This window comes from Somniosus microcephalus, unplaced genomic scaffold (genome assembly GCF_052327205.1).
Source record: "Somniosus microcephalus isolate GS21.2 unplaced genomic scaffold, FLI_Smic_1.0 scaffold63, whole genome shotgun sequence".
In the NCBI taxonomy this organism is placed as follows: domain Eukaryota; kingdom Metazoa; phylum Chordata; class Chondrichthyes; order Squaliformes; family Somniosidae; genus Somniosus; species Somniosus microcephalus.
Genome location: NW_028225250.1, coordinates 495,622 through 507,642, shown reverse-complemented (window position 1 = coordinate 507,642; position 12,021 = coordinate 495,622). Strand labels below are relative to the sequence as shown.

Genomic DNA, 12,021 nt, shown 5'->3' with positions numbered 1-12,021 from the left:
GCCACTTTCCGCTCACCTCGCTTCCCTGCCGCAGTCTCGGGGTCTTCTCGGCTTCTTTCATCGTTGCTGTGGCTTCACGTCCTACTGCTGCTCGGCAACGCCGATTGGAGCAAAGTATTTAATGAAGTCAAGGAGTGGGCCAATCCTCAAGCAGGATTTCTCTGCCGGTCGCGGAGCTGCGTGGCGGCGAGTGCGAAGAGGCTACTGAGGAGCAAACTAAAGCACCATGCACAAAGCGACCGGGGAATTAGCTCAAATGGTAGAGCGCTCGCTTAGCATGTGAGAGGTAGCGGGATCGATGCCCGCATTCTCCACTTTCCTTTTGGCTTAGAGCAATTATTCAGAACGAAATGGGCTCTCGCGTCACTGAACCCCTGTCAGACGGGAAAAACGGACAGCAAATCTTTTTCTGCCATGTCGTCAGCAAGATTTCTTGCTTTTCACATCCAGCAAAGGTGAGAGAAGCCCAAAAAACGACTTTGCCAGCACTGACGCCTTCTCCGAAGATTCAACTCAGGATCTTCGCATTAGGAGACTGACGTGCTGCCTGCTGCGCTGAGAAGGCACTTGCCATGCAAGCGGCCAGGCAGCGCTGCCATGTGGGGCATCTTGCAAGTTGTTTACATTTATAACGCGCTGTTTGCAAAAAACTCCGAGCCAGATAGGAATCAAACCTACAATCTTCTGATTTGTAGTCAGACGCGTTATCCAGGCTGTGGAGAGTAGCTGGCAGCTCACAGTCCCACCAACGCTGCGGCACGAGCAGGTACCGATGACGCGCACGTGACTCCGCCAGGCCAGAAGTGTCAAAATGCGCACGGCAAACTATCGGCAAACAAAAGCACCTTTGCTGCTTCCCTTCGATAGCTCAGCTGGTAGAGCGGAGGACTGTAGTGGAATACAAAGTCAAAGTCATCCTTAGGTCGCTGGTTCAATTCCGGCTCGAAGGAGCTCGCGTGCTTTTGCAGTAAGCGGGTGGTAAGCAGCATTTCGCTCAAAGCTCCTCTCTTCACTTTATAGTGCATCATGTTGCCACGAAGGCACAAGACACCTCTTTTTCTTGTCTCGAACTTTAATGCTCTCTGCGTCCACCAGCACACAGCTGTTTTGCTTGAGCATTTGTGTCTGCTCACCAGCAGGGAGTGCCATTGAGCAGCAACACTTTGAAACACTCAGCACTCACTTTCAGGCAAAAGAAGTCGTCTATCAGTCAGACAGCGCTCTCGGCTGCTCCCTCACGCTCGGGACGGCCGCCACTTTCCGCTCACCTCGCTTCCCTGCCGCAGTCTCGGGGTCTTCTCGGCTTCTTTCATCGTTGCTGTGGCTTCACGTCCTACTGCTGCTCGGCAACGCCGATTGGAGCAAGGTATTTAATGAAGTCAAGGAGTGGGCCAATCCTCAAGCAGGATTTCTCTGCCGGTCGCGGAGCTGCGTGGCGGCGAGTGCGAAGAGGCTACTGAGGAGCAAACTAAAGCACCATGCACAAAGCGACCGGGGAATTAGCTCAAATGGTAGAGCGCTCGCTTAGCATGTGAGAGGTAGCGGGATCGATGCCCGCATTCTCCACTTTCCTTTTGGCTTAGAGCAATTATTCAGAACGAAATGGGCTCTCGCGTCACTGAACCCCTGTCAGACGGGAAAAACGGACAGCAAATCTTTTTCTGCCATGTCGTCAGCAAGATTTCTTGCTTTTCACATCCAGCAAAGGTGAGAGAAGCCCAAAAAACGACTTTGCCAGCACTGACGCCTTCTCCGAAGATTCAACTCAGGATCTTCGCATTAGGAGACTGACGTGCTGCCTGCTGCGCTGAGAAGGCACTTGCCATGCAAGCGGCCAGGCAGCGCTGCCATGTGGGGCATCTTGCAAGGTGTTTACATTTATAACGCGCTGTTTGCAAAAAACTCCGAGCCAGATAGGAGTCAAACCTACAATCTTCTGATTTGTAGTCAGACGCGTTATCCAGGCTGTGGAGAGTAGCTGGCAGCTCACAGTCCCACCAACGCTGCGGCACGAGCAGGTACCGATGACGCGCACGTGACTCCGCCAGGCCAGAAGCGTCAAAATGCGCACGGCAAACTATCGGCAAACAAAAGCACCTTTGCTGCTTCCCTTCGATAGCTCAGCTGGTAGAGCGGAGGACTGTAGTGGAATACAAAGCAAAGTCATCCTTAGGTCGCTGGTTCAATTCCGGCTCGAAGGAGCTCGCGTGCTTTTGTGGTAAGCAGCATTTCGCTCAAAGCTCCTCTCTTCACTTTATAGTGCATCATGTTGCCACGAAGGCACAAGACACCTCTTTTTCTTGTCTCGAACTTTAATGCTCTCTGCGTCCACCAGCACACAGCTGTTTTGCTTGAGCATTTGTGTCTGCTCACCAGCAGGGAGTGCCATTGAGCAGCAACACTTTGAAACACTCAGCACTCACTTTCAGGCAAAAGAAGTCGTCTATCAGTCAGACAGCGCTCTCGGCTGCTCCCTCACGCTCGGGACGGCCGCCACTTTCCGCTCACCTCGCTTCCCTGCCGCAGTCTCGGGGTCTTCTCGGCTTCTTTCATCGTTGCTGTGGCTTCACGTCCTACTGCTGCTCGGCAACGCCGATTGGAGCAAAGTATTTAATGAAGTCAAGGAGTGGGCCAATCCTCAAGCAGGATTTCTCTGCCGGTCGCGGAGCTGCGTGGCGGCGAGTGCGAAGAGGCTACTGAGGAGCAAACTAAAGCACCATGCACAAAGCGACCGGGGAATTAGCTCAAATGGTAGAGCGCTCGCTTAGCATGGGAGAGGTAGCGGGATCGATGCCCGCATTCTCCACTTTCCTTTTGGCTTAGAGCAATTATTCAGAACGAAATGGGCTCTCGCGTCACTGAACCCCTGTCAGACGGGAAAAACGGACAGCAAATCTTTTTCTGCCATGTCGTCAGCAAGATTTCTTGCTTTTCACATCCAGCAAAGGTGAGAGAAGCCCAAAAAACGACTTTGCCAGCACTGACGCCTTCTCCGAAGATTCAACTCAGGATCTTCGCATTAGGAGACTGACGTGCTGCCTGCTGCGCTGAGAAGGCACTTGCCATGCAAGCGGCCAGGCAGCGCTGCCATGTGGGGCATCTTGCAAGTTGTTTACATTTATAACGCGCTGTTTGCAAAAAACTCCGAGCCAGATAGGAATCAAACCTACAATCTTCTGATTTGTAGTCAGACGCGTTATCCAGGCTGTGGAGAGTAGCTGGCAGCTCACAGTCCCACCAACGCTGCGGCACGAGCAGGTACCGATGACGCGCACGTGACTCCGCCAGGCCAGAAGTGTCAAAATGCGCACGGCAAACTATCGGCAAACAAAAGCACCTTTGCTGCTTCCCTTCGATAGCTCAGCTGGTAGAGCGGAGGACTGTAGTGGAATACAAAGTCAAAGTCATCCTTAGGTCGCTGGTTCAATTCCGGCTCGAAGGAGCTCGCGTGCTTTTGCAGTAAGCGGGTGGTAAGCAGCATTTCGCTCAAAGCTCCTCTCTTCACTTTATAGTGCATCATGTTGCCACGAAGGCACAAGACACCTCTTTTTCTTGTCTCGAACTTTAATGCTCTCTGCGTCCACCAGCACACAGCTGTTTTGCTTGAGCATTTGTGTCTGCTCACCAGCAGGGAGTGCCATTGAGCAGCAACACTTTGAAACACTCAGCACTCACTTTCAGGCAAAAGAAGTCGTCTATCAGTCAGACAGCGCTCTCGGCTGCTCCCTCACGCTCGGGACGGCCGCCACTTTCCGCTCACCTCGCTTCCCTGCCGCAGTCTCGGGGTCTTCTCGGCTTCTTTCATCGTTGCTGTGGCTTCACGTCCTACTGCTGCTCGGCAACGCCGATTGGAGCAAGGTATTTAATGAAGTCAAGGAGTGGGCCAATCCTCAAGCAGGATTTCTCTGCCGGTCGCGGAGCTGCGTGGCGGCGAGTGCGAAGAGGCTACTGAGGAGCAAACTAAAGCACCATACACAAAGCGACCGGGGAATTAGCTCAAATGGTAGAGCGCTCGCTTAGCATGTGAGAGGTAGCGGGATCGATGCCCGCATTCTCCACTTTCCTTTTGGCTTAGAGCAATTATTCAGAACGAAATGGGCTCTCGCGTCACTGAACCCCTGTCAGACGGGAAAAACGGACAGCAAATCTTTTTCTGCCATGTCGTCAGCAAGATTTCTTGCTTTTCACATCCAGCAAAGGTGAGAGAAGCCCAAAAAACGACTTTGCCAGCACTGACGCCTTCTCCGAAGATTCAACTCAGGATCTTCGCATTAGGAGACTGACGTGCTGCCTGCTGCGCTGAGAAGGCACTTGCCATGCAAGCGGCCAGGCAGCGCTGCCATGTGGGGCATCTTGCAAGGTGTTTACATTTATAACGCGCTGTTTGCAAAAAACTCCGAGCCAGATAGGAGTCAAACCTACAATCTTCTGATTTGTAGTCAGACGCGTTATCCAGGCTGTGGAGAGTAGCTGGCAGCTCACAGTCCCACCAACGCTGCGGCACGAGCAGGTACCGATGACGCGCACGTGACTCCGCCAGGCCAGAAGCGTCAAAATGCGCACGGCAAACTATCGGCAAACAAAAGCACCTTTGCTGCTTCCCTTCGATAGCTCAGCTGGTAGAGCGGAGGACTGTAGTGGAATACAAAGCAAAGTCATCCTTAGGTCGCTGGTTCAATTCCGGCTCGAAGGAGCTCGCGTGCTTTTGTGGTAAGCAGCATTTCGCTCAAAGCTCCTCTCTTCACTTTATAGTGCATCATGTTGCCACGAAGGCACAAGACACCTCTTTTTCTTGTCTCGAACTTTAATGCTCTCTGCGTCCACCAGCACACAGCTGTTTTGCTTGAGCATTTGTGTCTGCTCACCAGCAGGGAGTGCCATTGAGCAGCAACACTTTGAAACACTCAGCACTCACTTTCAGGCAAAAGAAGTCGTCTATCAGTCAGACAGCGCTCTCGGCTGCTCCCTCACGCTCGGGACGGCCGCCACTTTCCGCTCACCTCGCTTCCCTGCCGCAGTCTCGGGGTCTTCTCGGCTTCTTTCATCGTTGCTGTGGCTTCACGTCCTACTGCTGCTCGGCAACGCCGATTGGAGCAAAGTATTTAATGAAGTCAAGGAGTGGGCCAATCCTCAAGCAGGATTTCTCTGCCGGTCGCGGAGCTGCGTGGCGGCGAGTGCGAAGAGGCTACTGAGGAGCAAACTAAAGCACCATGCACAAAGCGACCGGGGAATTAGCTCAAATGGTAGAGCGCTCGCTTAGCATGTGAGAGGTAGCGGGATCGATGCCCGCATTCTCCACTTTCCTTTTGGCTTAGAGCAATTATTCAGAACGAAATGGGCTCTCGCGTCACTGAACCCCTGTCAGACGGGAAAAACGGACAGCAAATCTTTTTCTGCCATGTCGTCAGCAAGATTTCTTGCTTTTCACATCCAGCAAAGGTGAGAGAAGCCCAAAAAACGACTTTGCCAGCACTGACGCCTTCTCCGAAGATTCAACTCAGGATCTTCGCATTAGGAGACTGACGTGCTGCCTGCTGCGCTGAGAAGGCACTTGCCATGCAAGCGGCCAGGCAGCGCTGCCATGTGGGGCATCTTGCAAGTTGTTTACATTTATAACGCGCTGTTTGCAAAAAACTCCGAGCCAGATAGGAATCAAACCTACAATCTTCTGATTTGTAGTCAGACGCGTTATCCAGGCTGTGGAGAGTAGCTGGCAGCTCACAGTCCCACCAACGCTGCGGCACGAGCAGGTACCGATGACGCGCACGTGACTCCGCCAGGCCAGAAGTGTCAAAATGCGCACGGCAAACTATCGGCAAACAAAAGCACCTTTGCCGCTTCCCTTCGATAGCTCAGCTGGTAGAGCGGAGGACTGTAGTGGAATACAAAGTCAAAGTCATCCTTAGGTCGCTGGTTCAATTCCGGCTCGAAGGAGCTCGCGTGCTTTTGCAGTAAGCGGGTGGTAAGCAGCATTTCGCTCAAAGCTCCTCTCTTCACTTTATAGTGCATCATGTTGCCACGAAGGCACAAGACACCTCTTTTTCTTGTCTCGAACTTTAATGCTCTCTGCGTCCACCAGCACACAGCTGTTTTGCTTGAGCATTTGTGTCTGCTCACCAGCAGGGAGTGCCATTGAGCAGCAACACTTTGAAACACTCAGCACTCACTTTCAGGCAAAAGAAGTCGTCTATCAGTCAGACAGCGCTCTCGGCTGCTCCCTCACGCTCGGGACGGCCGCCACTTTCCGCTCACCTCGCTTCCCTGCCGCAGTCTCGGGGTCTTCTCGGCTTCTTTCATCGTTGCTGTGGCTTCACGTCCTACTGCTGCTCGGCAACGCCGATTGGAGCAAGGTATTTAATGAAGTCAAGGAGTGGGCCAATCCTCAAGCAGGATTTCTCTGCCGGTCGCGGAGCTGCGTGGCGGCGAGTGCGAAGAGGCTACTGAGGAGCAAACTAAAGCACCATGCACAAAGCGACCGGGGAATTAGCTCAAATGGTAGAGCGCTCGCTTAGCATGTGAGAGGTAGCGGGATCGATGCCCGCATTCTCCACTTTCCTTTTGGCTTAGAGCAATTATTCAGAACGAAATGGGCTCTCGCGTCACTGAACCCCTGTCAGACGGGAAAAACGGACAGCAAATCTTTTTCTGCCATGTCGTCAGCAAGATTTCTTGCTTTTCACATCCAGCAAAGGTGAGAGAAGCCCAAAAAACGACTTTGCCAGCACTGACGCCTTCTCCGAAGATTCAACTCAGGATCTTCGCATTAGGAGACTGACGTGCTGCCTGCTGCGCTGAGAAGGCACTTGCCATGCAAGCGGCCAGGCAGCGCTGCCATGTGGGGCATCTTGCAAGGTGTTTACATTTATAACGCGCTGTTTGCAAAAAACTCCGAGCCAGATAGGAGTCAAACCTACAATCTTCTGATTTGTAGTCAGACGCGTTATCCAGGCTGTGGAGAGTAGCTGGCAGCTCACAGTCCCACCAACGCTGCGGCACGAGCAGGTACCGATGACGCGCACGTGACTCCGCCAGGCCAGAAGCGTCAAAATGCGCACGGCAAACTATCGGCAAACAAAAGCACCTTTGCCGCTTCCCTTCGATAGCTCAGCTGGTAGAGCGGAGGACTGTAGTGGAATACAAAGCAAAGTCATCCTTAGGTCGCTGGTTCAATTCCGGCTCGAAGGAGCTCGCGTGCTTTTGCAGTAAGCGGGTGGTAAGCAGCATTTCGCTCAAAGCTCTCCTCTCTTCACTTTATAGTGCATCATGTTGCCACGAAGGCACAAGACACCTCTTTTTCTTGTCTCGAACTTTAATGCTCTCTGCGTCCACCAGCACACAGCTGTTTTGCTTGAGCATTTGTGTCTGCTCACCAGCAGGGAGTGCCATTGAGCAGCAACACTTTGAAACACTCAGCACTCACTTTCAGGCAAAAGAAGTCGTCTATCAGTCAGACAGCGCTCTCGGCTGCTCCCTCACGCTCGGGACGGCCGCCACTTTCCGCTCACCTCGCTTCCCTGCCGCAGTCTCGGGGTCTTCTCGGCTTCTTTCATCGTTGCTGTGGCTTCACGTCCTACTGCTGCTCGGCAACGCCGATTGGAGCAAAGTATTTAATGAAGTCAAGGAGTGGGCCAATCCTCAAGCAGGATTTCTCTGCCGGTCGCGGAGCTGCGTGGCGGCGAGTGCGAAGAGGCTACTGAGGAGCAAACTAAAGCACCATGCACAAAGCGACCGGGGAATTAGCTCAAATGGTAGAGCGCTCGCTTAGCATGTGAGAGGTAGCGGGATCGATGCCCGCATTCTCCACTTTCCTTTTGGCTTAGAGCAATTATTCAGAACGAAATGGGCTCTCGCGTCACTGAACCCCTGTCAGACGGGAAAAACGGACAGCAAATCTTTTTCTGCCATGTCGTCAGCAAGATTTCTTGCTTTTCACATCCAGCAAAGGTGAGAGAAGCCCAAAAAACGACTTTGCCAGCACTGACGCCTTCTCCGAAGATTCAACTCAGGATCTTCGCATTAGGAGACTGACGTGCTGCCTGCTGCGCTGAGAAGGCACTTGCCATGCAAGCGGCCAGGCAGCGCTGCCATGTGGGGCATCTTGCAAGTTGTTTACATTTATAACGCGCTGTTTGCAAAAAACTCCGAGCCAGATAGGAATCAAACCTACAATCTTCTGATTTGTAGTCAGACGCGTTATCCAGGCTGTGGAGAGTAGCTGGCAGCTCACAGTCCCACCAACGCTGCGGCACGAGCAGGTACCGATGACGCGCACGTGACTCCGCCAGGCCAGAAGTGTCAAAATGCGCACGGCAAACTATCGGCAAACAAAAGCACCTTTGCTGCTTCCCTTCGATAGCTCAGCTGGTAGAGCGGAGGACTGTAGTGGAATACAAAGTCAAAGTCATCCTTAGGTCGCTGGTTCAATTCCGGCTCGAAGGAGCTCGCGTGCTTTTGCAGTAAGCGGGTGGTAAGCAGCATTTCGCTCAAAGCTCCTCTCTTCACTTTATAGTGCATCATGTTGCCACGAAGGCACAAGACACCTCTTTTTCTTGTCTCGAACTTTAATGCTCTCTGCGTCCACCAGCACACAGCTGTTTTGCTTGAGCATTTGTGTCTGCTCACCAGCAGGGAGTGCCATTGAGCAGCAACACTTTGAAACACTCAGCACTCACTTTCAGGCAAAAGAAGTCGTCTATCAGTCAGACAGCGCTCTCGGCTGCTCCCTCACGCTCGGGACGGCCGCCACTTTCCGCTCACCTCGCTTCCCTGCCGCAGTCTCGGGGTCTTCTCGGCTTCTTTCATCGTTGCTGTGGCTTCACGTCCTACTGCTGCTCGGCAACGCCGATTGGAGCAAGGTATTTAATGAAGTCAAGGAGTGGGCCAATCCTCAAGCAGGATTTCTCTGCCGGTCGCGGAGCTGCGTGGCGGCGAGTGCGAAGAGGCTACTGAGGAGCAAACTAAAGCACCATGCACAAAGCGACCGGGGAATTAGCTCAAATGGTAGAGCGCTCGCTTAGCATGTGAGAGGTAGCGGGATCGATGCCCGCATTCTCCACTTTCCTTTTGGCTTAGAGCAATTATTCAGAACGAAATGGGCTCTCGCGTCACTGAACCCCTGTCAGACGGGAAAAACGGACAGCAAATCTTTTTCTGCCATGTCGTCAGCAAGATTTCTTGCTTTTCACATCCAGCAAAGGTGAGAGAAGCCCAAAAAACGACTTTGCCAGCACTGACGCCTTCTCCGAAGATTCAACTCAGGATCTTCGCATTAGGAGACTGACGTGCTGCCTGCTGCGCTGAGAAGGCACTTGCCATGCAAGCGGCCAGGCAGCGCTGCCATGTGGGGCATCTTGCAAGGTGTTTACATTTATAACGCGCTGTTTGCAAAAAACTCCGAGCCAGATAGGAGTCAAACCTACAATCTTCTGATTTGTAGTCAGACGCGTTATCCAGGCTGTGGAGAGTAGCTGGCAGCTCACAGTCCCACCAACGCTGCGGCACGAGCAGGTACCGATGACGCGCACGTGACTCCGCCAGGCCAGAAGCGTCAAAATGCGCACGGCAAACTATCGGCAAACAAAAGCACCTTTGCTGCTTCCCTTCGATAGCTCAGCTGGTAGAGCGGAGGACTGTAGTGGAATACAAAGCAAAGTCATCCTTAGGTCGCTGGTTCAATTCCGGCTCGAAGGAGCTCGCGTGCTTTTGTGGTAAGCAGCATTTCGCTCAAAGCTCCTCTCTTCACTTTATAGTGCATCATGTTGCCACGAAGGCACAAGACACCTCTTTTTCTTGTCTCGAACTTTAATGCTCTCTGCGTCCACCAGCACACAGCTGTTTTGCTTGAGCATTTGTGTCTGCTCACCAGCAGGGAGTGCCATTGAGCAGCAACACTTTGAAACACTCAGCACTCACTTTCAGGCAAAAGAAGTCGTCTATCAGTCAGACAGCGCTCTCGGCTGCTCCCTCACGCTCGGGACGGCCGCCACTTTCCGCTCACCTCGCTTCCCTGCCGCAGTCTCGGGGTCTTCTCGGCTTCTTTCATCGTTGCTGTGGCTTCACGTCCTACTGCTGCTCGGCAACGCCGATTGGAGCAAGGTATTTAATGAAGTCAAGGAGTGGGCCAATCCTCAAGCAGGATTTCTCTGCCGGTCGCGGAGCTGCGTGGCGGCGAGTGCGAAGAGGCTACTGAGGAGCAAACTAAAGCACCATGCACAAAGCGACCGGGGAATTAGCTCAAATGGTAGAGCGCTCGCTTAGCATGTGAGAGGTAGCGGGATCGATGCCCGCATTCTCCACTTTCCTTTTGGCTTAGAGCAATTATTCAGAACGAAATGGGCTCTCGCGTCACTGAACCCCTGTCAGACGGGAAAAACGGACAGCAAATCTTTTTCTGCCATGTCGTCAGCAAGATTTCTTGCTTTTCACATCCAGCAAAGGTGAGAGAAGCCCAAAAAACGACTTTGCCAGCACTGACGCCTTCTCCGAAGATTCAACTCAGGATCTTCGCATTAGGAGACTGACGTGCTGCCTGCTGCGCTGAGAAGGCACTTGCCATGCAAGCGGCCAGGCAGCGCTGCCATGTGGGGCATCTTGCAAGGTGTTTACATTTATAACGCGCTGTTTGCAAAAAACTCCGAGCCAGATAGGAGTCAAACCTACAATCTTCTGATTTGTAGTCAGACGCGTTATCCAGGCTGTGGAGAGTAGCTGGCAGCTCACAGTCCCACCAACGCTGCGGCACGAGCAGGTACCGATGACGCGCACGTGACTCCGCCAGGCCAGAAGCGTCAAAATGCGCACGGCAAACTATCGGCAAACAAAAGCACCTTTGCTGCTTCCCTTCGATAGCTCAGCTGGTAGAGCGGAGGACTGTAGTGGAATACAAAGCAAAGTCATCCTTAGGTCGCTGGTTCAATTCCGGCTCGAAGGAGCTCGCGTGCTTTTGTGGTAAGCAGCATTTCGCTCAAAGCTCCTCTCTTCACTTTATAGTGCATCATGTTGCCACGAAGGCACAAGACACCTCTTTTTCTTGTCTCGAACTTTAATGCTCTCTGCGTCCACCAGCACACAGCTGTTTTGCTTGAGCATTTGTGTCTGCTCACCAGCAGGGAGTGCCATTGAGCAGCAACACTTTGAAACACTCAGCACTCACTTTCAGGCAAAAGAAGTCGTCTATCAGTCAGACAGCGCTCTCGGCTGCTCCCTCACGCTCGGGACGGCCGCCACTTTCCGCTCACCTCGCTTCCCTGCCGCAGTCTCGGGGTCTTCTCGGCTTCTTTCATCGTTGCTGTGGCTTCACGTCCTACTGCTGCTCGGCAACGCCGATTGGAGCAAAGTATTTAATGAAGTCAAGGAGTGGGCCAATCCTCAAGCAGGATTTCTCTGCCGGTCGCGGAGCTGCGTGGCGGCGAGTGCGAAGAGGCTACTGAGGAGCAAACTAAAGCACCATGCACAAAGCGACCGGGGAATTAGCTCAAATGGTAGAGCGCTCGCTTAGCATGTGAGAGGTAGCGGGATCGATGCCCGCATTCTCCACTTTCCTTTTGGCTTAGAGCAATTATTCAGAACGAAATGGGCTCTCGCGTCACTGAACCCCTGTCAGACGGGAAAAACGGACAGCAAATCTTTTTCTGCCATGTCGTCAGCAAGATTTCTTGCTTTTCACATCCAGCAAAGGTGAGAGAAGCCCAAAAAACGACTTTGCCAGCACTGACGCCTTCTCCGAAGATTCAACTCAGGATCTTCGCATTAGGAGACTGACGTGCTGCCTGCTGCGCTGAGAAGGCACTTGCCATGCAAGCGGCCAGGCAGCGCTGCCATGTGGGGCATCTTGCAAGTTGTTTACATTTATAACGCGCTGTTTGCAAAAAACTCCGAGCCAGATAGGAATCAAACCTACAATCTTCTGATTTGTAGTCAGACGCGTTATCCAGGCTGTGGAGAGTAGCTGGCAGCTCACAGTCCCACCAACGCTGCGGCACGAGCAGGTACCGATGACGCGCACGTGACTCCGCCAGGCCA

At 52.9% G+C, this 12,021-nt stretch overlaps 9 non-coding genes across 9 annotated transcripts; all 9 read left to right on the top strand.

Annotated features, from left to right (window-relative positions):
- The first annotated feature begins 857 nt into the window (after positions 1-857).
- Positions 858-950, top strand: trnay-gua (transfer RNA tyrosine (anticodon GUA)). Its single transcript has 2 exons — positions 858-894; positions 915-950. It is a non-coding gene; the product is annotated as a tRNA-Tyr (tRNA).
- Positions 951-2,109: 1,159 nt separating this feature from the next.
- On the top strand, positions 2,110-2,201 carry trnay-gua (transfer RNA tyrosine (anticodon GUA)). Its single transcript is given in 2 exon segments — positions 2,110-2,146; positions 2,166-2,201. It is a non-coding gene; the product is annotated as a tRNA-Tyr (tRNA).
- Positions 2,202-3,349: 1,148 nt separating this feature from the next.
- trnay-gua (transfer RNA tyrosine (anticodon GUA)) lies at positions 3,350-3,442 on the top strand. Its single transcript has 2 exons — positions 3,350-3,386; positions 3,407-3,442. It is a non-coding gene; the product is annotated as a tRNA-Tyr (tRNA).
- Positions 3,443-4,601: 1,159 nt separating this feature from the next.
- On the top strand, positions 4,602-4,693 carry trnay-gua (transfer RNA tyrosine (anticodon GUA)). The gene is given in 2 exon segments: positions 4,602-4,638; positions 4,658-4,693. It is a non-coding gene; the product is annotated as a tRNA-Tyr (tRNA).
- Positions 4,694-5,841: 1,148 nt separating this feature from the next.
- Positions 5,842-5,934, top strand: trnay-gua (transfer RNA tyrosine (anticodon GUA)). The gene is made up of 2 exons: positions 5,842-5,878; positions 5,899-5,934. It is a non-coding gene; the product is annotated as a tRNA-Tyr (tRNA).
- A 1,159-nt stretch (positions 5,935-7,093) lies between these two features.
- trnay-gua (transfer RNA tyrosine (anticodon GUA)) lies at positions 7,094-7,185 on the top strand. Its single transcript is given in 2 exon segments — positions 7,094-7,130; positions 7,150-7,185. It is a non-coding gene; the product is annotated as a tRNA-Tyr (tRNA).
- A 1,161-nt stretch (positions 7,186-8,346) lies between these two features.
- Positions 8,347-8,439, top strand: trnay-gua (transfer RNA tyrosine (anticodon GUA)). The gene is made up of 2 exons: positions 8,347-8,383; positions 8,404-8,439. It is a non-coding gene; the product is annotated as a tRNA-Tyr (tRNA).
- A 1,159-nt stretch (positions 8,440-9,598) lies between these two features.
- Positions 9,599-9,690, top strand: trnay-gua (transfer RNA tyrosine (anticodon GUA)). The gene is given in 2 exon segments: positions 9,599-9,635; positions 9,655-9,690. It is a non-coding gene; the product is annotated as a tRNA-Tyr (tRNA).
- Positions 9,691-10,838: 1,148 nt separating this feature from the next.
- trnay-gua (transfer RNA tyrosine (anticodon GUA)) lies at positions 10,839-10,930 on the top strand. The gene is given in 2 exon segments: positions 10,839-10,875; positions 10,895-10,930. It is a non-coding gene; the product is annotated as a tRNA-Tyr (tRNA).
- Positions 10,931-12,021: the final 1,091 nt, after the last annotated feature.